We start from the raw sequence: 26423 nt of genomic DNA on the forward strand, positions 1-26423 counted from the left end.
CTATAAATACCTTTACCTCAGGTTCATTTGCTAAGGCATAATCATTCTTTTGGAAGGTGGCTGGTCCAACGCAGTTCCTACAATAGGAGAAAGAGCTCCTAGGTCTTTATTTAATTTCTTTCCAGCATAGATTTACAACAAAGGTCCTGCCAATACTGTAGAGTCTAGACAATGCCGTAAAAAGTAATTACATTAAATTTCGTAGCAATAGAGTCTCATAGACCAATTCTAATATTTTTCACAATAGGACTCCGGGCAAGGATATCTTATATATTTCTGTCAAGTTCTTGTCAAAATTTACAGGTAAAAAAAAATTTTTTCCCTGACAGCCTGAGGCTTTATGATTTGGTTCAGTGAATCAATGAAAAGTATTCATTGAAGCTCTTCTGCTGGCTGTGGGAAGACAATTGTACTAGTCTAGTGCTTATAATACTATCTAATGTTGTTCTTTTTTGAGCCACAGAGCAAGAAATAATTTTGGAGGAAGTTATAATCATTTAATACCTGTTCCTATAATCCATCTTTACTTTGGTATTTGTTTATTCTGTATTACATGCTGTATTAAAAATGAATTTTCAAACACTGCCTGCTATCTTTGAGTTTATACATTTGCAGACTCCAATGTATGCTGCACACAAAGGCCTGTCCTACTTATTCACAGTTTATGCCTGTAGTAAAATTGTGGGTAGCAGAGCAGGATGAAAACATTACTCTTGACTCCCTTTATTGTCCACTCTCCTTATATCTGAGTTAAAGCATTTTCATGGAAACCCATAATAATTTTGTGATTCAAAAGACACTGTCATTTTGCATACCATCCTAGGGATTTTGTTAACTGAAAGGACCTACATAAATTTAACGGGTGTTTATTATTTTATAGTCTTCAGTTTTCAACTTAAATCACCAGAATATGTTCTGAAAGTGTTTCAGGTTATATCTACTTTCAATTCTTATTTTCTTGTCCAAACAGATTCTGATAAAAAAACAATCACAACTGAATGTTTTGAAAATGTCTACTTCTTTTATTTCCAGGGCTTTTCATACACATGTACAGTAACATATGCAGGCACATATACAGACACGCATGTGTGCGTGTGGGCTAAATTGCTTCAATGGTGTCCGACCCTTTGCAACCCTATGGACTGTAGCCCGCCAGTCTTCTCTGTCCATGGTGTTCTCTAGGCAAGAATACTGGAGTGGGTTGCCCTGTACTCCTCCAGGGGATCTTCCTGACCCAGGGATAGAACCTGTGTCTCTTATATCTCCTGCACTGGCAGGCAGGTTCTTTACCATGAGCTCCACCTGGGAAGCCCCACAACACAAATACGTAGGCAATTTTCTTTTGTCTTTGTGACTCATTTCAGAAAATGATGAAAAAAGTTAGCTTCTCTTGGCATCCCACCCCCTTTTCTCCTTCCCATGAAATGTCAGAAAAGGTACAGGGATTTTAAAGTCCTTTTTAGTAGGGAGAGCAAAGAGCCAAGTCAGAAATATTGAAGAAAAATTAGCTTTAATCAGTGACATTAGCTACAGTCCTGTATTTGAGACCATTTAATCCCCTGAAATGTTTTAAATTGTTGGTAACTCCATTTGCCTGAAAATATTTAGAAATGTCAGTGATGAGAAGGCTGGTTGGGAGAGTAGGATTGTGCCTGTTCCCCAGAAGAAGTGATCTAGGGAAGAAGCAGAGGTTTTTCTTTGCTTTATTGCTGCCCCATATCTGTTTATATTCACGTGCTCCACTTTGAGATATGCAAAGCAATTCTGCTAACTTATTGTGAGAATCCCTTTGAATGCTCTTGGGAGGTTTGAGAATAGGGTGAGATTACTATTCCAGTCTCCAGATATCTTGGGAAATGCTTTCTAGGTCTAATCTTTTACTTTCCTATTTGTATGATTTCTTTTCATTGCACATCTTTTCATTTTTCCATCTTCTTCCCCCACCCCAGTACATACAAAAGCTTTAATTGATAAGTTGTTGTATTTTTCACTGCTGACTCAACACCTTATGTTGTATCTCTAATTACCCCTGTGAGGTTCAGATAATAGCTTCAACTTCACTGAGTTTTCTCAGCTTCCCAAAGTCATATATTAGAGCCTGCATTAACATGTCATAAATTTTCTATTAAACTTCAATTTCTATAGTCAAGTCAGTGGAAGATCAAGAAAAATTGTGTGGCTTTTTTACAGTACCCCAGTAACAGGTGCAAGCAATTATTCCTTCAGCCTGTAAAGTGTTTGTCTTATATTAAAAATTGTTAGTCACAGTAGAAAAGAGAGGTCTAACCTTAGAAGAATTTCAGACTGTGTCTTCAGGCACACTAGAAAATGTTCAAAAATCAATTAGGCAAGAAATCTAACTACTGGTATTAAAAAGAGATCAAATATAATTGCTTAGCCCCAAGATTGACCCTGTGAAAATTATTTCTTCTTAATAAGTCTTCTCAATAAGACACACTGCTTTACAAATTGAATATAAGTATACAGTATATTATATAATTCTGATGTAACAGGAAGACTACTGCATCCATTCATACTGGACATGTACTAGTAGTTTTGAAGAAACAGTCAATAAAATAAAATGAGGCTTAAAACTGTCATAGATGCAGAATTTTCAGGAGTGAGTTTGACATGTCCCACCTGATTTTCTCAACCTGCTTCAATTGCCCACCTGATTTCTCCTTTTACTTCAAGGCAAGTCGTATGGGTTATCCCAGGCTGTGTAATTAGGCTTGGGTTGGTATCTTATTACTCCACACTAGTTATGTGAGCTTGAAAAAGTTATTAACCATCGTGAGTTTCAGGCCATGAACAAAATGGAGATTATAATGGTACTTCATTGGCTGGGTTCAGTTCAGTTGAGTCACTTAGTCATGTCTGACTCTGCAACCCCATGGACCGCAGCACGCCAGGCTTCCCTGTCCATCACCAACTCCCAGAGCCTACTCACACTAATGTCCATCACATCAGTGATGCCATCCAGGCATCTCATATCTGTCATCCCCTTCTCCTCCCACATTCAATCTTTCCCAGCATCAGGGTCTTTTCAAATGAGTCAGTTCTTCACACCAGGTGGCCAAAGTATTAGAGTTTCAGTTTCTGCTTCAGCATCAGTCCTTCCAATGAATATTCAGGACTGCTTTCCTTTAGGATTGACTGATTGGATCTCCTTGCAGTCCAAGGGACTCTCAAGAGTCTTCTCCTTGGATCTCCTTGCAGTCCAAGGGACTCTCAAGAGTATTCTCCAACACTACCGTTCAAAAGCATCAATTCTTCCACACTCAGCTTTTGTTATTGTCCAACTCTCACATCCATACATGACTGCTGGAAAAACCATAGCCTTGACTAGATGGACCTTTGTTGGTAAAGTAATGTCTCTGCTTTTTAATATGCTGTCTAGGTTGGTCATAGCTTTTCTTCCAAGGAGCAAGCATCTTTTGATTTCATGGCTGCAGTCATCATCTGCAGTGATTTTGGAGCCCCCCAAAATTAAGTCTCTCACTGTTTCCATTGTTTCCCTGTGTATTTGCCATGAAGTGATGGGACCAGATGCCATGATCTAAGTTTTCTGAATGTTGAGCTTTAAGCCAACTTTTTCACTCTCCTCTTTCACTTTCATCAAGAGGCTCTTTAGTTCTTCTTCACATTTTGCCATAAGGGTAGTGTCTTCTGCATGTCTGAGGTTATTGATATTTCTCCTGGCAATCTTGATTCCAGCTTGTACTTCATCCAGCCCAGCATTTCACATGATGTACTCTGCATATAAGTTAAATAAGCGGGGTGAAAATATATAGCCTTGGCATACTCCTTTTCTGCTTTGCGACTAGATTTTGTACCATGTCCACTTCTAATTGTTGCTTCTTGACCTGCATACAGATTGACTGGGTAGTTGTGGAGATTAAAGGAAAAAGTGCCTGTAGACTGCTTCAACCATGCCAGGATGACAGTGCTCCAAGAAAATTGATTCCTGTTGGTGTTATTTCAGCTTAGGTGAACTTGTGGTGGCCTCAGAAATTTATTGTTTTTTTCCTGTGGTCCCACTGTATTTTTTTGATTGACTTTATTCTTTAGACCCATTTTAGGTTCACAGAAAATTTAAATGGAAGGTACAGAGAATTCCCTTATACCCTGTGCCCCTCACATGCATAACCTCCATTATCAACATCCTCCACTATTCATGGCACATTCGTTACAGTCAATGAACCTATACTGACACATCATTATCACACAAACTCCATGCTTTACATTAGGGTTGACTTCTGGTATTGTGTATTCTATGGGTTTTGACATATGTATAATGACATTTTCACCATATTGTATCACACAGGGTAGTTTCACTGCCTTAAAAATCCACTATGCTCTGCCCTAGCCCTGGCTTCTGGCAACAATTGATCCTTTTTCGGTCTCCATAGATCTGTTTTCTCCAGTATATCATATGGTTGGAATTACAGAGTATACAAGCTTTTCCAGTTGACTTCACAAAGAGTCAGACAAGACTGAAGTGACTTAGCATGCACACACTAAAGAATATCTTGGTTACTTCCAAGTTTGGCAGTTGTGAATAAAGCTGCTATAAATATCCATGTGAAGGGTTTTGTGTGGACAAAAAAATTTAGTTTATTTGGTTAAATACCTAAGAGTGCAATTTTTGAATTGTGAGTCAAGAGTACACTTAGTTCTGAAATAAACTATCAAACTGTCTACCAAAGTAGCTGTATGATTTTGCATTCCCACTGGTGATGAGTGAGAGTTCCTATTGCTCCATATCTTGCCAGGATTTGATGTCTTCAATATTTTAAATTTTGGCCATTCTAATAGAGGTATGCTGCTGCTGCTAAGTCACTTCAGTTGTGTCCAACTCTGTGTGACCCCATAGATGGCAGCCCACCAGGCTCCCCCATCCCTGGGATTCTCCAGGCAAGAACACTGGAGTGGGTTGCCATTTCCTTCTCCAGTGCATGAAAATGAAAAGTGAAAGTGAAATCACTCAGTCGTGTCTGACTCTTAGTGACCCCATGGACTGCAGCCTACCAGGCTCCTCCATCCATGGGATTTTCCATGCAAGAGTACTGGAGTGGGGTGCCATTGCCTTCTCCTAACAGAGGTATAGTGGTATCTTATTATTTTAAATTGTAATAATTTAATGACAGATGATTTGGAGCATCTTTTTATGGGCGTATTTGCCAATGGTGAATCCCTTTTGGTGAAACGTCTATTCAGATCTTTGACCTATTTTTTTAATTTGGTAGTTTGTTTTCATGTTGATGAGTTTTAAGAGTATTTAGATAAAAATCATTCATCCATTAGGTCTTTTGCAAATATTTTCTCTTAAGTCTGTATATTCAGTTCAGTTCAGTCACTCAGTTGTGTCCAACTCTTTGCAACCCCATGGACTGCAGCACACCAGGCTTCCCTGTCCATCACTAACTCCCAGAGCTTGCTCAAGCTCATGTCCATCGAGTTGATGATGCCATCCAACCATCTCATCCTCTGTCATCCCCTTCTCCTCCTGCCTTGAATCTTTCCCAGCATCAGGGTCTTTTCCAGTGAGTCAGTTCTTTGCATCAGATGGCCAAAGTATTGGAGTTTCAGCTTTAGCTTCAGTCCTTTCAATGAATATTCAGGACTGATTTCCTTTAGGATGGACTGGTTTCATCTCCTTGTCTGTCATGTAGTCTTCTTTATATCACTCATTTTAGAGTTCAGCTTGTATAGGTCTCACATTTGATGTATCAATGTGTGTGTATAGAACTTATCTTCGAAAACAGGAAACACTCTGAGTTTACTTTGTATCTTCAATAGACCTATATAGTCCCCTGCATGGATAGAGGTACTTGATTAATTGATCAAGTGAATGATTAATGTCCAGTTGAAGTCATCATTTCAGTGTCATGATACCCCAAATGAAGGAGTTTCATAGAGCAGCAGTCCTCAACTTTTTTGGCACCAGGGACTGGTTTCATGAGAGTGAATTTTTCCACAGACCGGGATGATGGGTGGTTTCCAGATAAGTCAAGTGCATTGCATTTATTGTTCACTTTATTTCTAAACCAATGCTGCCACCATCTGACAGAAGGTACCAGTCCACAGCCTGGATGCTTGGTACCCCTGCCACAGCGGGACCCTAGGGGAAAGGCCTGATGCAAACTATATGAGGTTCCTGCTTCATTTTTCAACATATCTTTTCAACATATTAAGATGGATTAAAAATGAGCATTAAGGACAAAGAAAGTCACACAAAGATTCTCCTACAATTGGACTTAAACTTTCCAAAGCCTTTTCAGGGTTAAGGGATTTATAGGTAGATCACTTGTATAGGCAGAGGATTGTATAGGCACAGTCATTGGATTATAGAACAGAGGCCTCAGAACAAGGCAAGATACGGCTAATCCTTTTTTGGTACAGATTTCAAAGCGTTAATGGACATAAAAACTCAAAAATATTTTGAGAATATTCCATGTGCTGAGACATCATGTGTCAGCCAAACATCAATTTGACATATGTGTGTTCGAAAAGCTTTAAGTTTCTGTGGATCAGAGGAATCATATGACCAAGTAACTATAAAGTGAAGTGAAGTGAAAGTTGCTCAGTTGTGTCTGACTCTTTGTGACCCCATGAACTATACAGTTCATGGAATTCTCCAGGCCAGAATACTGGAGTGGGTAGACTTTCCCTTCTCCAGGAGATCTTCCTAACCCAGGGATCGAACCCAGGTCTCCCGCATTGCAGGTGGATTCTTCACCAGCTCAACCACAGGGGAAGCCCACGAGTAATTATGGGGCATGGTAAAAGTTACGTGTGATAAGGATGTGCAAAATCAGGAGAGGAAGAAATTAATTTTGACTGGGGCAAGGCGTGGGCCATTGACTCATCAAGCAGGTATTTATTAAGCACCTACAGGAGTTCAAGTTCCATGTGGGATAATAGGCTGCAGGTATCAGTTGTAAAGATCTCACACCTTCGAGATCCTTGCCCTGCAAGAATCAGCTCCCAGGGTAGTGAAGGCTTCAGGAATGAATATCAGGAAAAATCTTTTGAAAGAGGTAATATTGGGACTTGACATCAGGGGGTGGTATGATTTAGATTTTGGAGATGTGAAAGATGTGACAGGAAGCACATTCCAGATACTGGCAACAGAAATGGCAAAGGCACCTGACTGTCTTACTTTTCAAAAAGCAAAGAATCTAATTTCTAGTTTCTATTGATGATCATTTGATATCTAAGATTATATTGTAAACACACTAGATTACTGAAACTTCCTTTGACCTAGATATTATTTTAAACATTTTACCATTTTAAAAAGAACTCATGTCCTTATTAGACCTCTGACCCACATATGACTTGTATTCCCAACTTTACTAAAGGAATCAATGGGATTCCTGTCCTCACATGGGATTGGGACACACCCGCACAGTTGATGCAGTTCTACACTGCATGTCAGAGCCACGACAAAGCTTTCCATGTTCTGTCTCCACAAAAGAGTTTAAAACTTAAAATATTTAAGAAGAGTGTTCCAAGATTTGTCTGTAAAAACAAACATGATGAGAGAGAGAGATTGCTCTGAGCCAGTAAATATGGACTTATCAAGACTAAAGTCTGAATAAGCAACATCTTGTGAAACATGGGGTTTTTATTTTCTGGAAAATGGTGGAACTGGAAGGCATCTGCTTAGGTGAGATGATATAATGACAGATGAAGAGAGAAAGCAGGGGATTTTGACTTCTCTTATTTAGAGTTTATCTTCTTTATCAAGCAAAATGATACACTGGAAAGGGTAATATGGATCAGAGGAAGTTTAAACACAAGATAAACAAGAGCGTTCATGTTTTCAGACAGCAGAGCTGGAAGGGAATATTTTGGAAGAAGAAAAGGTTTGAGTAAAAGCAACACAGATGGAAGACCTGGAGGGGGTAGTTAAAACCCTGTAATTGCATTTTCAAATCCACAAGAATAAATACAGAGAAGAGATCTTGCTAATGAACAGTGTGTGGAGGCCTGAGAATTTTAGTTTACAAAGCTCAGATCAGCAGCTAGTGAGTGTGACTGTTAAAAAGTCCAGACAATATCAATGGGAAAATAATGCCTTAATTAAGAAAGCAAGCTCACTGTTTAGTACCCATCTTATGCAATGCAGTTAAGTCAATGTGTTCTATTAAGGTTCTTTAGAATCTAAGTTTATTAGCAAGCTGGGGATCTGAAGAATGAATGGTTAGAAAAATTTCTCTTAATGATTGATAGTTAAAGAATAGAAAAATGACTCTCCAGAAGACTTAAGCTGTGAGTAGAAAAAAAGGACTGGGTTACTATTTGCAAAAAGGTGAAGGGTCTTCATATGGGAAAGGGTACAGATTACACTATACTGATCCATATTGCAGATACATTAAAGAGAGGTAGCTTTCAGTTCAAAAGGATTTTCAAAAACAAATAGGTCACTTTGAGAAGTAGTAACATTAATGGCAGGTTTCAAATACCTTTGCCCCAGATATTTTAGAAGTTTACTGCATCAGGAGAGAGTTGGGCCTAAGACCTCTTTCCTATTTTATGATTTTTGTTATTTTATTATTCAGTGTTTTAAGAATCCTTGGCAAAAGTCTTAATTTCTTTCACCAGTTATATCCTGGTGCTTCATGGCATAATCTAAATAATGGACCAAGAGAAATCCTATGAATTTCCTATGTTTATGGTTTCCAAAATAAATAGATTTTGTAACTTAGTTTTAGAAAAATTTAAACGCTGGGCTGGAGGAAGCACAAGCTGGAATCAAGATTGCTGGGAGAAATAACAATAACCTCAGATATGCAGATGATACTACCCTTATGGCAGAAAGTGAAGAAGAACTAAAGAGCCTCTTGATGAAAGTGAAAGAGGAGAGTGAAAAAGTTGGCTTAAAGCTCAACATTCAGAAAACTTAGATCATGGCATCCGGTCCCATCACTTCATGGCAAATAGATGGAGAAACAGTGGAAATAGTGGCTGACTTTATTTTTCTGGGCTCCCAAATCACTGCAGATGGTGATTGCAGCCATGAAATTAAAAGACACTTACTCCTTGGAAGGAAAGTTATGACCAACCTAGATAGCATATTAAAAAGCAGAGACATTGCTTTGTCAACAAAGATCTGTCTAGTCAAGGTTATGGTTTTTCCAGTGGTCATGTATGGATGTGAGAGTTGGACTGTGAAGAAAGCTGAGCGCTGAAGAATTGATGCTTTTGGACTGTGGTGGTGGTGAAGATTCTTGAGAGTCCCTTGGACTGCAAGGAGATCCAACCAGTCCATCCTAAAGGAAATCAGTCCTGGGTGTTCATTGGAAGGACTGATGATGAAGCTAAACTCCAGTCCTTTGGCCACTTGATGCAAAGAGCTGACTTACTTGAAAAGACCCTGATGCTGGGAAAGATTGAGGGCAGGCGGAGAAGGGGATGACAGAGGATGAGATGGTTGGATGGCATCACCGACTCGATGGATGTGAGTTTGAGTGAACTCCGGGAGTTGGTGATGGACAGGGAGGCCTGGTGTGCTGCGGTTCATGGTGTTGCAAAGAGTCGGACACGACTGAGCGACTGAACTGAACTGAACTTAGTTTTAAATAATTTGAGAAAATAGATGAAAATAAAGCATTATACCTAATGGGAGTCAATTCAGAGGTCTAAGTTTTGGAAAGGAAATGAGAGGCAGAGGATACTGACAGTTTTGTCTTCTGGAGTCTTGATGTTTGAAAAGGAAACTCAGTTTATGAGCATTCTCTTAAAGTATCAATAGGGGAACAATAGAACATTTTTATGACTAGTGAAGTGAATGAATCAATATGTGTTGTGTAGTCTAAATTAAAACCTAGGGACAAAAACATCCACTCAACTGTATTTTTAAACTGTATTTGGTACCAAATATTATCCAATAATGGAAAAACAAGACAAAAGGAGTGCTAGAATTGATCTCTCCATTTAAGTGCCACCTTCTATCAATTTTTTATTGCCAAAGACATTATTTTGCCTGTATGCACATTCCCCACATAGAAATTTGGAAAATGAATTAGGCTTGAAATTATTTTTTATGTTGAAGTTTATGCATATTAAAGAGTCTGCTTCCTCCACATTCTTTTTATCTAAGTGTGGAGTGCTATCTTATGTCCTTGGTAATGATTGCTGCTATTCTCCATGTCCTCCTTTTGTTTGCCTTACACATCTGCCTTAGCTCGACACAAGAGATAAGAAACTCTCACATGGGCCATCTCCCTGAGCTTAACAAAGGTTCTTGTAAATATAGGTTTGTTGTGTTAATGATGTCAACATCATTAACGTATAACTGCATGTAAATCAAAACCATTGTCAATATAACCATGCAGAGTATATTCTTCTTTTGTGTTCTAGACTATCTTTATTTTTTGATAAGTTGTATACAGCAGAAACCCAGGAAACAGTATTCTGTATGTCATCAATAATTGAAAGTAAACACACTCTATAAGTAAAAGTTAGAGATTGTTCCCTGGGAACATCTATACTACTTCAGGATAGTCCCCAGTCACAACCATAGTAAATGTACCTACAATTTTGATGAAATCATCAACTGTGAATGTAGAATCTTCACCGACCATTGCTAAGGCATCTTGCCATCCTGGTAGAAACTAGATTTGATTGTTTACTTTTCCTTTCCTTTTTTGTTTGTTTGTTTAGCTAAGTTTTCCATTCATTGCCCAACAGTAGTTAAAGAGTTGGACACAATTTAGTGACTGAACAATAATAACAACAACAGTTCTCAAAAATTGAATGGTTGTGAATTAAAATGTATTAGGGTATATAAAATTGAAAAGGCTATTATAGAATAAAATTAAAAACTGAAAATAATAATCTAGAAAATGAAGAAACTTAGACAGCAGAAGAGTTAAATAATTTGTTCATGGTCATAAGCTTAGTTAGGGACAAAAACCTCAGGCTCCTTGATTCTCAAGCTACCATTCATCATTTATAGTTTCTATTATGGAAAATTTCCATCACAAATAAAGAAAATAACATGATGGATTTCAATGAACTCATCACCTAGAGAATCATTTGCCAAAAAATGTTTACAAACTTCGATTAAACTCATTTATACTTTTTATTATAAAGTATTTTTCTGAGAGTCTTTTACCATCCCTTATGATAATGCATGTCTTTATGTTGGGTCATCTCATTCTTAGAATAGGTTTATGAAGAGTAGCACTTTTATGCTCTTCATAGTGCCTGTTTTTCTGTCCAATGGTGAAGTTTCAGGTTAGTGGCAAGCACTGTATGATTGCTTTTCTCTTTTTCCCCAGTAATTTAAATTATTTACATTTCCTGTCATAGAACATTTATTGACATGTCTAAGAAGGAGGTAAAACATAAAAATATACTGTAATAGGAATGTTTTTCACGGTAAGCATCATTGTTACTAGTTGACTTAAGGTAGATTTGGTTTTTATCATGCCAAGGGGCAGTCTTGTATTTCTGGTTTACTAAGTGATGTTTTTAAAAATCAAGACTAGAATTGGATTTACCAAATATCATTACAGAATCCATCTTAGTGATTTTTGTTTTCCTTCATTTGTCTTAATTTGACCGTTTTAGTTTGTCCATGTTAATAGACTGCCTATTCTATTCTTGGTATATACCCAACATGATCATACGTGGCATCTGAAGTCAGAAAGAATCAGACTTTAGTCCTTGGTTTACATTTAGTGGCTGTGTAACTCTGGGGTACATTTGCTCATCGATAAAATGATGATAATAATAGTTACCTAGTTATTATATAACATATCACACAGGGGCTGACTCAATAAATAATGCTACATGCAGCATGCATCTTCATCAGAGTGGATTACTCATTTATGTACTATTGAAACTATGTAGGGAGTATGCCAATTAGGATTTTTTAACTGTTTTTATAATATAAATTGGGATTTGTGTATGTGTGTAGCTGCATTTCTGTGGCTTTTGTGTAAGGAAGTTCTAATCTTATGAAGTTCAATGGGTGGTTGTCTATCATTTTCCATATTCTGAAATAGATTTAATTACTGGGAATTACCTGTCTCTAGGATGTTTTCCCCCAAAAGGCTAGAGCATAGTAGCAGTTAAGACAGACAAATCTGGATTCAAGTACTGTTATTCAGCTGATTAGCAGAAGGACTATGGGCAAGTAACTAAACATTTTTATATCTCAGTTTCCTTATCTATAAAAATGGAGGTAATATAACAGCACCGTCTCTCAGAGTTAATGTGAGAATACAGTCAATATTCAGTAAATATTTACTTTGTGACCCTTATGGGCCAGGACTGTGTTCACTGTTATCTGAAAAAAGATTGAGCTGGTAACTTAGGAAGGGGTCATTGACAATTAAAACTTATTATGTTATTATCAACATTATTAACTGAGGTATACACTATATAAGCCAAGAATCTTTATAATGGTAATTTCTGCAGTTATTTTTATTCTAGTTTTAAAAGTATCAGCTCTTTTTGTACTTAAATTTATTGGTTTCAGCTTTTTAACAATATATGAATATACTTAGGTAGAAAGCTGAGTAAGTATTCGTTTTATTGTTGTTAAGAAATTGACAATTTGCACAAAATTTCTATTGTAGTATTGGATAAGAATATCCTAGAAAGTAACTTGGGACGGTGTTTGTGATAGAATAATTCTAAAGGACAGTGAGAAGTTAAATAATAATAGTAATTTTTAAAAGCCCCTAATACTTTCTAAAGATTAAAAAGGTGGTGAACACAATAATAATGAGAGATTTACTTTATACAGCTTTCAGCTAGGTAGATTTGACCGCTGCTAACCTTGACTGCTGCTGCTGCTGCTAAGTTGCTTCAGTCGTGTCCGACTGTGTGTGACCCCATAGACGGCAGCCCACCAGGCTCCCCCGTCCCTGGGATTCTCTAGGCAAGAACACTGGAGTGGGTTGCCATTTCCTTCTCCAATGCATGAACGTGAAAAGTGAAAGTGAAGTCGCTGTCGTGTCTGACTCTTAGTGACTGCATGGACTGCAGCCCACCAGGCTCCTCCATCCATGGGATTCTCCAGGCGAGAGTACTGGGGTGGGTGCCATTCCTTCTCCGAGACTGAGGGACTACATGACACCATTTAAACTCCCAGGAGAATTTTGGCTAACAAGATGAAAAGGGGGCTTTTTTTCTTTAGAAACTAAAATATAATACAAGTTCTTTCAAAAAATAAGCTGGATTAAAATTAATAAGCAACTCAGAAATTAGTTCAACAATACTTTTGAAACACTTAGCTAGTGTTTATGTTAAAGACAGCAAAATGAATCATTTATTGTTGAAGAGGTATTTTAGGTGTTACTGATTTTCTTTTTCTTGTGAATTTATTTGGAGAACTTGAGTACTGTCTGCTTTTAAATCAATAATCACATACAGTACCCGTTAACCATATATTGTCCATGATCAGTGCATTTTGGTGGCCTATGCTAATATCAGGATAGTTATTTGTTTGGAAAATGTGTTGACATAGTCTAGCTCTTATAGTATAGATTGACATTATGATGTTTTAAGCTAAATGATGAGTCAACAATGAAATAAAATAAAAATATAAAATGAAATGCTAATATAGAATTTCAATTTAAAAATTAATTTGGTAAATGTGTCCTGAAAATATTTTCATAATTTGTTTTATGGCATTTTTTGGTATAAAATATAATAGCAAATTTGAAATAACTGATAGATCTAATTAAAATAGGAAATTATATTATCATTATTTCAAAGAAATATGGAATAATTTAATTTTGACTCAGAAAGCTAGTCGGAAGCTTAATGTCACCAAACCAATTCTGCTGGGTTCACATTTGTTGCATCTTGGTCCAAACTTAAATGCCTTCCACATCTCTTACTCAACTATAATTAAGTGTAATTATTGAATCTTGTGAGTTAATCATAGACTATTACTTGTTAGTTGTTAATTGGAATGCAGCCAAAGCCAATATTAAATATTGTTCTTCCTTTTTTTTTTTTTTTTTTGATGTCTAAGTATACTCTTTGGGCTTCCCTGGTGGCTCAGCTGGTAGAGAATCTGCCTACAGTGTGGGAGACCTGGGTTCAATCCCTGGGTTGGGGAGATCCCCTGGAGAAGGGAATGGCTAGTCACTCCAGTATTCTGGCCTGGAGAATTCCATGGACTGTATAGTCCATGGGGTCACAAAGAGTCGGATACAACTGAGTAATTTTCTCTTTCACTTTTCAAGTATGCTTTTTGCTTGAAGAGAAAGTGTTTGGTTAGTTTTTCCATTCATTTTTCATGGTAACATGGGTACTATAATTATGACTCCTTTCATGAAGCTTTCCCTTAAATCTGGCATTCTTGCACAGCATCCTGGATACAATTAGTTCAATTTAAAAAATGGTATTATTAAAAGTTAGACTCATGCTTACAAGCCTAGAGAGAAAGGAAAGATAACAATGATTGAGAGGCCTTTTCAAACAACTAAGATAAAAAATAAATTGAAGAATTAGGATTTGTAAGTAGAAAGCTTGAAATATTTATGGAAGAATAGGATTAAAAGAGTCTAACGTATGGTCGTTATGTTTCTAAGAGAGAAGTTAAATGAATTAGATAAAGAGACGAGACTGATATTAATATTTCTAACCATGACCTCAAAAATTAAGAAAGTTAAAAAATTATAATTAGAATATTTCTAATGGGTCAATTCATATTTCACATTTCAGCACCTCTGTCTATTAAATTGGGACTTTCCTGGTGTCTCAGTGTTAAAGAATCTGACTGTCAATGCAGGAGACGCAGGTTTGATCCCTGGGTCAAGAAGGTCCCCTGGAGAAGGAAATGACAAGCCACTCTAGTATTCTTGCCAGGGAAATCCCATGGACAGAGGGGCCTGGTGGACTATAGTCCATGGGGTCACAAAACAGCCAGACATGGCTTAGCAACTAAGCAACAACAACAACCTGTTAAATTATGTCTATTATTGTGATAAAGAGATAGCTAATGATAGTTTATATAAGGAGTGAGTTGCCATGCCCTCCTCCCAGCTATCTTCCCAACCCAGGAATCCAACCCATGGCTCCTGTGTCTCCTTAAAGACTTCATATAATAGTACTGTACATTGCTTTTTTGATATAATAAAACTGGTTACAGAATTCAAATCCATATTTACTTGCTTATTGATTGTAAAACACAGACTTTATCTGCTGGAAGGGCATTAACATTTCTTTTTAAATGTTAGGTTTATCACTACTGGAAAACAACAGTGAAAGCCCTCTTTTCCTTTTCAACAGAGTCACAAATTTTATTTAGCAAAAATCTCCATGGCTGTCTTTGTTAGGATGATGATATATTCTATAGAATTTGATTGGAAGTTTGAACACATCTTTCCAAAATGACAACTAATACTGAAAATGATTTAAGTAAATCTGTTAGCTGGGAAGAAAAAAAATACAACATAAAAACAGGGATGCAGACAAAAATGCTAGGTAAAAACGGAGAGAGGAAAAACACTGGCCATTTCTTTAGTTGGTCCCATTATAGAGTTTTTGAGCATCTGGGAATATCCAGAGTTATAATAAAACCTAAAAGGTATTGCAGATCCATTTCTGTTTCCAGGGCTTCTGAAGTATGAGACAATCTGCTCTGACCCTAGTGTAGGTGAAAATGTAGCCAACTAGTAGTTCTGAACACCTGGACTCATTTAATGTCCATGAAATAAAAGTTACTGGGCTCTGCCTACCTCCATCTTGACAAGTGTGTCAGTGTTCAAAGTATCATAAAATGACAAGGATTTTGAGGCTCCAGGGCACTCTCATGTGGCCTCTTCTACTTCCAGGGGATCTTAAAAGGTGTGCAGAGGGAGGCAGCATGGTGTGACTGAAAAGCATCAGTTTGGAATGAAATAGTCTGGGTTAAATGTGACTAGATGTTTTAGCTTAGAGAAGTCACCTACTTGTTTTGAGTTTCAGACATCCTCCACATGATAACTCTAAGGCTGACAAATAGAGTTAGTATGAGGATTAAAGGCGTGAAGTTTTGAAAAGTAATTGATTTATTGTTTGGTGTATACAATAGGAAGTATGCTGGCATCTCTCTCTTTCCAGAAGGCTTACTAATATCACATCTAAACTGCAGTGTCTTTTGAGCACTTCTGGATCCCTTCTGAGAAGCCTAGTAGTTAAGTATGATTAAGCTCACAAAATCTGAAACCAGATTGTTTGAGACCAAATCACAGCTCAGATGCTTATTAGGCATCTGTTTTGGGGCAAGTTATTAAGCCCTTTGAGGTTCAGCTCCCTCATCAAATAAATGGAAATAATAGCATATATTCTCGTATAGTATTTCTTATAAACTGCTTAAGAGTTCCTACAACATGGCAAGTATCCAGGAAGGATAGCTTTTAACATCACTACCATCACCATCATCATCAATTCATCATCATGCATCTGCTACCAAATGCAGACTTTCTTGAATTTCCGCTCATTAGGGAAGCTTTGGCACTAATGTTACAAAACAGTTAATAAGTTGGATATGGTTTCCATTTAGCCTTAGAAGATATTTGTGATTAATTTCTCAATGGATTTTTATCTTCTCAATGAGTTTTGATTTATTATCATTTTGAAGGAGTGGGCATGTTTGGCAAAGGAATTATATAAGTTGGATATGAGATCACAGCATATTACTCTTGCTATGATTTTAATAATTAAAGATTTATCATAGATAACCCAAACACTGGAGAATACAATTAATCAAATGAGACATGTTTTCCTATATGGCATTGGCTTTTCAACTATGGTCGAGGTAGACATTTAAATGTTTCTTTGTACTTCGATAGGTAGCCTACTCTTCAGTTCTTGCTTCATAAAAAAGGGCATTTTTCACAGACAAGCATTGTCCTTTTGCTCATCAGAGTCAATGACCAGCTCCACCCTAAAGTTCTCAAGGTTCTTTTTCACCCCTAATATAAGGGATTGGTTATTTGAGGGTGAGGTAAACAAAGAAAGACCTAACTAGACAGAAGGAATAATAAAGATCCTGAGATGTAACCGAACATGTTATATTCATGTAAATGGAAGTCCTTTGTGATACAACAGTGAGAAAAAGAGAAAGAATGTATGTTTTTTGGGCGGATGGCTAATACCTTGACTTTGCTTCTGATGGTTATCTCTCCTTCAGGCTTTGCTCTCTTATCAGAGTCCACAAGTCTCTTCAGAATACCCTCTGGCTCTTCCAGGGGAAGCATGAAAAGGGATGATCTCACGGAACCCCCAGGCTTCCCTGGTAGCTCAGCTGGTAAAGAATCCGCCTGCAATGCAGGAGATCCCAGTTCGATTCCTGAGTCGGGAAGATCCTCTGGAGAAGGGATAGGCTACCCACTCCAGTATTCTTGGGCTTCTCTGGTGGCTCAATTGGTAAAGAATCTGCCTGAAATGTGGGAGACCCGGGTTCAGTCCCTGGGTTGGGAAGACCCCCTGGAAAAGGGAACATCTCTCTACTCCAGTATTCTGGCCTGGAGAATTCCATGGACTGTATAGTCCATGGGGTTGCAAAGAGTTGGACAGGACTGAGCCACTTTCAGGGAACCCCCAGTGATCACTGCTGTTGAGAAGTTAGCAATGAATATTTACCTTAAGTTCCAAATGCTCATACATTATTCAGATTTGAGCACTTTGTGTGATTTCGCCTTCAAATTTCTAAGCCAAATTGCAGGAAAAATGTTATCTTCTGAATTCACTGATTCAAAATTTTTCCAGAAAAATAATTGGGTGGAAATGTATCTTCTTGTTTGAAGTGACTAGTTCATTACCTGGAAACTTGCATTTTAAGGCCTCAAGCAGCAAACTTTGTTGATTTTTCTCTTTCAGGTGAACAGGAAAGTAAAATGGTCAAAGGTGAAAACTTTTCTTTCTTCGGCTAATTTGTAGAGGGTACTTGAAAAACAAGTCAAATGATTTCAAACAGTATTTTTAAGGTGAAAAGTGTACAGAGAACTCTTGCTACATCTCGAGATAAAAGAGCTCTCTAGAGAAATGAGTTAACAAGACATTCTACCCCACAAAGAAACTAAACGTGTTACATTAGCTTTGAAATATAACCATAGAATGATGAATCATTTTTGACATTGTAGAAGTAAATGACTTTTAGAAAATGTGGTGAGTCCCTGTTGATTCAGAAAGGCTTTATATATTACATTTCATAAAGCACACTGATGAATGAAACTTAGGAACAAACAATTAGATGAATGTCAAGATACATACTGTTAGGTTCTACATTTATATCAACAATTTTCCATTCTTAAATTGGAAGATTTTTAAAATGTGATTAGCCATCTATTTTGCAATTGCTTTATGTCTGCAAATGATGCAATTTAGTTTTTTTGTGAGTAATTCCTTAATCTAGTTTAATCTTCTAGATAAAATTTCTGAATAATGCCTACATATGTTCATACATAATTTATATTTCTCTGTCTCTACAGACAGTCCATATATTTATATCTGAATCTGCATATGTATTTCACAGCATCTGTCTTTTTATACATAAATATTTTCCTCCGCAGGGCCTATGCACATACTATTTCCTCTGCCTGGAAAACTCTTATTCCCATTGCTGACTTTTTCACATCTTCAGCTCCTCAGCGAGGCTTTCCTTAATCATGCAATGCCTCTCATAACACCCTGCCCTTTTCCTCTTGACCCTTAGCATACTTTCTATGCTAATATAAATTTTAATATATAAAGAAATGTTATTATATAAAGAAATAATTTTAATATATAAAGAAATAATAAGAGACTTAAAGCTTCATAATGGCAGTGGCACTATTTTGTTAACCCCTGTTTATTCAGAATTTGGTAAAATGTCAGGAGTACAGTATGAAATCCATCTGTATTTGTTGAATGAATGAATCAGTAAATAAATAAATACAAGTGAAGACTTACACAAGTTTAGTATTTTTTGTTTCCAGAATTTTAGTGTCATTTATCCAAGGAAATCATATAATTTAGGAAAAAAATGAATGTATATAAACACAATCAATGTGTACCTATTTAAAATTTTAAATCCTGGGTAGAGTGGTGTAGCATTTTCATGAAATGTACGGCATCTAATAGAAACTTGCTGAATGTTTCTTATTATTTTATTTTCATGACAATATTATTGTTTTATTAACATAAAGAAAGGTCATAATCATCAGGAGCGTCAGCCTTAGAGATTTTATATTCTCTTCTGAAAACTCTTTTCTGCCAAAATTGCACATATAAACATAGATTTATTTTTTGATGGCTAGAGAAATCATTGCTTACCACACTGGGGATAATAGAACCTTGCTGATTCTATAGAAAATAGTCTTTGGTGAATGCCTTTGTCTGCCCGTATGTTGTTGTTGTTTAGTCGCTAAGTCATGTCTGACTCTTTTATGACCCCAAGAACTGTAGCCTGCCAGGCTCCTCGGTCCATGAGTTTTCCCAGGCAAGAATACTGGAGTGGGTTGTCATTTCCTTCACCAGGGGATTTTCCCAACCCAAGGATTGAACCTGTGTCTCCTGCAGTGGCAGACAGGTTATTTACACTGAGCCACCTGGAAAGCCTACCCATATGTGTGTGTGTGTGTGTGTGTGTGTGTGTGTGTATATATATATATATATATATATATATATATATATATATACCTTTGCTTTTTCTAAGAATATAGACAGGTATTCCTGGGCAAGAAGTCAACAAAAATGAAAAAGTGAAAGGTAGCCCTGTCAGCTTTTCTCTTGGAATGTGTTTCAAATTAAGTCTCTGCTCAAGGCTTGTGGAAACCAAGATAGCATTATTTAAAAGTCAGTTCATCAAACACACTTGAAAATATTATCTCACTATTATTTTTCTGGTTTCAAGTCAAAATTTATAAAAACAATTTAAAAAATTGTATCCCTTCCAAACTAACCTTTTAATTTCATGTATATTTTATAATCATTCACTTACTGAGTCATTCAAATTTTACAGATTTTAAAAATAATTTTGTTTCTTTATTTTTTGACTGTGCTGTGTCTTCATTGCTGTGCAGGCTTTTCTCTAGCTGTGGTGAGCAGAGGGCCACTCTTGAGTTGCCGTGTATGGGCTTCTCATTGTGGTAACTTCTTTTATTGCAGAGCGTGGGCTCTAGACACACAGGCTTAGTAGTTGCGGTTCCTCAGCTCTGGTGCACAGATTTAATAGTTGTGGCACAACTATTTGCTCTGTGGCATGTAGAATCTTCCTGGATCAGAGAGTGAATCTATTTCTCCTGCATTAGCAGGCAGATTCTTTACCACTGAGCAAGCAGGGAAGTCCCTAAAGATTTTGTTAATATAAAGACTAATTTTACTTTACTTACAACCTGGTTACTAAGATAATATTTACCATGAAGAGGACTGAAGCCACCATCCACAGATGTTTTATCTCTTGTCTAAAAGATAGTGTTCTCTATGCTGTGGAAATTTGAAAGTCAGACCATAATTGCATAGTCAGCTCTCCATGAAAATGATGATTCTGGGATACGAGTAAATGAAATCCACAAATAATCCCAGACTTCTTTTATAGAAAAATTATTTTACGTAGAAATTCCAACAGCTATTGCAACTGGGAGAGTTGAATGTCCTATTCCTGTCCAATTTCTGGGCAGGAATTAATAACAAGCAGTGTAACAGCCCAAAGACAAGGAATCAAAGAGAAGCAGAGAAACAAAGGTTATGGTTTTAATTAGCAGCTGAAACCCAGTGTTTATTGCCTACAGTTTCCTGAATGACCATAAAATATGACCAAAGCTAATTTAACACCCAACCAAGGGTTTAAAGGTTATAATAAAACAAATTTTAAAAACCATTAACAAGCCATATTTGATCAACCTACTGAACTTTTGATAAGGCTTAAGCAGGTGTCACCTTATATCTCCATGCAGCAGCTCAAGAGGTTTGTCATGATGCCAGACCACTGGGCTACACGTTCAACCCAGAGATCTTACTGTGAAAAGTTAAGAACCTGAGACGGGTCACCAGTCAATGCCTGCTTTTCATCTGCTTAATTTCTGCTTTTTGATTATTCAGGGAAAGAGAGCTTAATGATAGTATACATTCTTTATATACAAGGACACATTTAAAGATGCATATTTCTATTTTATGATGGTTATTTATTTCAGTGGATGGAAATGCAGAATTAATGATCTTAAATAGCTGTCTCTGATTCCCAAGAGAATAATTTTGCTTTATTTCATCCTAGAGTTGTGTGGCATCATGCAGAGATATGCTATTTGAACCACGGAAAGTATGATGAAAAAGACTAGAGATTTATGAACCCATAGCCACACTGAGAAAACTTCATAATGGTTGGAGAATGTCTTTTAAAATATGAAAGATAATGGTAAAGAATCTGCTTGCAATGTGGGGGACCTGGGTTCAATTCCTGGGTTGGAAAGATCCCCTGGAGGAGGGCTTGGCAACCCATTCCAGTATTCTTGCCTGGAGAATTCCCATGGACAGAGGAGGCTGGTGGGCTACAGTCCTTGGGATTGCAAAGAGTTGGGCACGACTGAGCTACTAAACACAGCAAAATCCAGTATAGGCTCAACTGGTAAGCAAAATAGAGATAGTTTCAAAATATCAACAGTAAGATGATGGCCCCTTTCAAAGACACACCCACCAGTCACTTAGTAGGCTATTTTAATCCCAACAGTATTCTGATTATTGATTTAATTTCATCTAAGGAGAGATAATGTGAGGAAATGGAGGCATTGAAGAGTCAGTGTTATCACTAGAACTCAGGGTCTATCTGTCCTTCAAAGAAGAACTCATTGGCTTCTATGCTCACCACCACCACTGAGTCCTACAAACGTGGTAAGCCATGTGATCTTACCCATAAAGACAAGTCTCTTCATGCCCTCTGAAGAGAAGGGTTATACTTTCTTGGAAAAAAAAACAAACACACAAGGTTTACAAAAACCTCCTAGGTTATTCTGAAACATCGGTCTAGTGGGATATCCCCTTTCCCCTTATAAATTGAAGAATTTCTGATTTAAAAATATAACACAATCTTAGATCTCAGCTATTGTATAAACTTTGAAAAAAATCTAGGACTCAAATTCAAATGTAGGTACCTTTGATTTATTTCAAAAAACTAACAAGTCCTTTCTTCCTTTCTCCCTCCTTCTCTCCTTCTCTCTCCCTCTCTCTCTTTTTATTTTATCTCCCTCTATACTAACCACTAAGCAATCCATTTAGGCTTTTCATAGAATGATAGTATCATTAACATTGGAGGGTTCATAGAGGGGTGTCTAATCAAGCAGTCTCTGCTTTAGTACAACCTGTGGCTGAGCAGTTTATACCACAGGTGAGCATGATTAGATTTTAGAATAGTCCCTCTTAAGCCAGCTGGTAAATAGATGCTTTTACTTTGGTCAGGTCTCAGTTTTTCCAAGCTTTCATTCTCAGTTTTTCTTTAGCTTTTTTATTTGCAAAGTAGATACGGTAATTCACAAATTGTTGTGAAAATCAGTCAAGGTACTGTATGTTCTAACTGCACCGCAGTGACTATATAATTCAAGCATTGTTTTAATTAACTTCCATCAAACTACTGTGAAGTAAAACATTGTTTTCCAAATGTAAGAATAGCAATGATAGAAGTAATAATAATAATTGAGCTCAGAGGTGCTGAGTGGCCATTAAGTGTGCTAAGAACTTTATGTGCATTATCTCATCAAAAGAAAATTGCAGTGTGATGAAAACATCCTGGAATTAAATAATGGTGATGCTTGCACAACCTTGTGAATGTTCTAAAATCACTGAAGTGTATACTTTAAAAGGACAGATTTTATGGTAGGTGAATTAGATCTCAATTTAAAAAAGAATGTGTAGGTGCAAGAGCCTTGGAAAACTATAAGCACAGAGGTAGTCCTCATAGTGCTGTGAAGGAAACAATAAGGAATAAGTCAGTTTGGAGTTTTTGTTTGTTTTTTTTTTTACTCTCAAGTTCTTTATCATACGGTTGAGAAGTTACAACAGGTACATAAAAACTAACACCTAAAACGAGTGGTCTGTTTTGGGGGGCTGTCATGAGCTTACAAAGTTTTATTAGACAGTCTGAGGACCAGGAGATGAGTATAAGCCTCCAGAAGGGTGATACCATTGTCAGGATATAGTTTCATGGAATCAAAGAAGCTGCTGCTGCTGCTGTTAAGTCACTTCAGTCATGTCTGACTCTGTGCGACCCCATAGATAGCAGCCCACGAGGCTCCGCTGTCCCTGGGATTCTCCAGGCAAGAACACTGGAGTGGGTTGCCATTTCCTTCTCCAATGCATGAAAGTGAAAAGCGAAAGTGAAGTCGCTCAGTCGTGTCCGACTCTTCGCGACCCCGTGGACTGCAGCCCACCAGGCTCCTCCGTCCATGGGGTTTTCCAGGCAAGAGTACTGGAGTGGGGTGCCATCGCCTTCTCCTTCAAAGAAGCTATAGCAGTCTAAAGAACATGGGCACATTAGAAAAGATATACTGTCCTCCATGAAGATTTGATGAGTAAATGAAAATATGATTTTCTTAGAATGCATGAGCCTTTAATGATATCTCGCTACAGTGATCATTCTAGATTTTAGCCACTTCTGGTTCTTTATCATATGGTGCTGTGAAATGTCATCAGCCAAAAAGAAAGGTGTACTTCTCAATAACCCTGCTCTTGACTCCATTCTTTGATTTCAGGATCTTGTAGAACATAGCACAACTGAAAATACTTTGTTTTTACAAAATCCCTTGATGAGGGATTTGATGAGGTTTCCATGCTTATATTTATTAGCTGTATGATTTGAGGCACATTATTTAAACTCTCTGAGCAGATAGAGAAAATAACACTTAGCTTTATGTCAGCTAGGAGTTTCAGGTAGATTCCTGGTATGTTTCAAAAGTCTATTATGAGAATGCCTCATTCTATTATTACTGAATGTCTGGTGCTCAGTGAGCCCTGTAGTGTGTAGGGCCCAGAAAGAGAGACGGGAGGCAGAGAGAACATATCTTCTACATCCCTGAATGTCTTTGGTATCCACTGGCTGGCTGACAGCTGTCCAACTGGCTTGCTTCTGCCGTACAGTCGAAGGCTTCCTGAGACACTTTGAAACCTTCCTCACAGAGCAGCTCTGCTCCTCCTGCCAATCTCTCCCCTCTTTTAAGGATATGAGTATTTTCATGCATTATTTATCTCCCCTTTATCTCTCCAATTTGATTGAAACTTTCTGAAGGGCAGAGAACACACATGACCTGTTTGTATTGTCTGCATGCTTATCAAATGCAGAATTCATATTATTCAATTTGTATTTATTAACTGAATGAAGAAAAAAGTATTAGTCAATAGGGAAAGTGGAAGACAGGGGAGCAGCGACCTTCTGTTTTTGAAATGGTTTGGGGTTTCTGTTGGGGAGAGAGAGTGCATTGCCAGGTTAAAATGCCTAGATCCAAACCACGTGCTGACATTATAGTCCATCTAGACAGGTAAGCACAATCTCTACCATGCGGACCCCTGAGTCACTTACTGGAAAATGTGCAGGGGTTAAATTAGCAGTTATCTGAATTGGTATCTCTCTTTTGAGGTGAGAGAACAGATGCCTCTCTGGCTCTGACACTGTGCAGTGTCACTTACTCCCAGCAGCAGTGACTCTAGGTCTCAGCGTCATCATCAGCCTTAAAATCTTGTTCCCGGGTAAGGATTAGTCTCTGGAGGAGCAAAACACGACATTTAACCTGATTCTGATTTTAGTTGACAGGGTAGACTTGGACACGGGGACTGTTCTGTACGATAGGAAATGAACCTGAGTGTTGAGTGCATTTGAAGACATCATCAAGTTCTCTCTGCAGTGGGGCCCTGGAGTATTGAGCTGTACTGTGTGGCACAACAGAAGCTTACAGACCATAAGCAAGTCTCCTTGCTAATCTACATGCCATGCTGGATTACACACTTATTTATTTTGTTTAGTGGTATTATAAGAGTATGATTAAATAAATGAACAACAACAAAAAAGACACTTTTTCTTTTTTTTTTTTTTTACTGTTTTCTTGGACATAATTGAGCTAAACACTTCTTCCTAACAACCCCAGAATAGGGAACAAAGCAGTGGATGTATCTGTATGCCATAGTATATATATTTTGTTGTATCTATTTCATATGCATATAGATTGAAATATATCTGCATCTTGAACATCAAACATCCTGCTTGAAGTATGCCCAAGATATTGAGTAAATCATTGAATCCAGATCTTGATTAAAACAAATATTTTTCAAATGAGTATGTGATTGCAGATGGAACTAAGAGATGAATTAACTTTAGTGTCACTGGCTAAATCTTTCAAGTTCCTTCCTGGTGTCATCTTTCATGTTTCCTTTTAACTTGGCTTAATAATATAATCCTTATTGTGAAATCAGCTTATGTGAAAAAATCAATAATTACCTTTGTCACTATTTATTTAATGAATCCATGGAAAGACTTCATTAAATTATAAATGCCTCGTTACTGATATTCTCATAATAGACTTTTGAAATTATTATGTGAGCCAGTTATCTATTTTAAGAAAGATACAGTGTTGAAAGATAAGTACATGTCCGGTGAAACTGCTTCTGGTTTTGCTAATGCAATATTCATGAGAATTTGCCAGAGACAAACACATTTAATCCCAGAGAATAAGAATTTGAAATGAATTCTTTTAAATTGTAATTATCCATTGGCAAGAAAGTTTAGCAAGTTTTATTGTTTATGTAATTGAAATGACTTTCTAGCCTGTTAATATGGGAGGGGTGTGTTTTGAGAATATTTACAGTTTCTGAATAGAACTATAAATATTGGCACTCTAAATATGCTTGATATTAATATTTTATTGTTTTTATGCCTTTTTATTTGTTTTTTAGGGGAAAAATTGGCCTATTGGCTATTATTTATACTTAAACTGTTTTTCAAGAACTTGATGCAAACTGGAGTGGAGTAAATGATGTCTGCGTTAGGGTACAGTCTATTGTTTGAACCTACTCAGGTGATAATTCAGTTCTAGTTGACTCTGGACTTTGAATCCATGAGATGTCAAAGATGTTGGAAACTGAAGGACCAAATCAGCATATGCAGGAAAATATGAGCATTGTTTAAAGTCAGAAGCTCTCCAAGTATCACCAGTTCTCTCTGTTTCTTGACAGTCTGTTTTGTTGCAAGAAATGAATCCCTGAGAAATCTGGGAGTTTCTTTACACTAGAAAATATATATTTTATCACATATACATGGGACCTAGAAAAATGGTACAGATGAACCTATTTTCAGGGCAGAAATAGAGATGCAAACATATAAAATGGACATGTGGACATGGAGCGGCGGAGAGGAGGTGGAATGAATTGGGAGATTGGTATTACCATATAACACTACCAGGGGTAACATGGATAGCCAGTGGGAACCTGCTGTATAGCACAGGGAGCTC

General features: G+C 37.2%; 1 protein-coding gene across 24 annotated transcripts in view; it reads left to right on the forward strand.

Annotated features, from left to right (window-relative positions):
- Nucleotides 1-26423, forward strand: part of NRXN1 (neurexin 1) — a 1228058-nt gene that overhangs the window by 1005185 nt on the left and 196450 nt on the right. The window lies entirely within an intron of this gene.

Source organism: Bos grunniens, chromosome 11 (assembly GCF_055505025.1).
Source record: "Bos grunniens cultivar Pamir isolate PY7600 chromosome 11, Bosgru_T2T1.0, whole genome shotgun sequence".
In the NCBI taxonomy this organism is placed as follows: domain Eukaryota; kingdom Metazoa; phylum Chordata; class Mammalia; order Artiodactyla; family Bovidae; genus Bos; species Bos grunniens.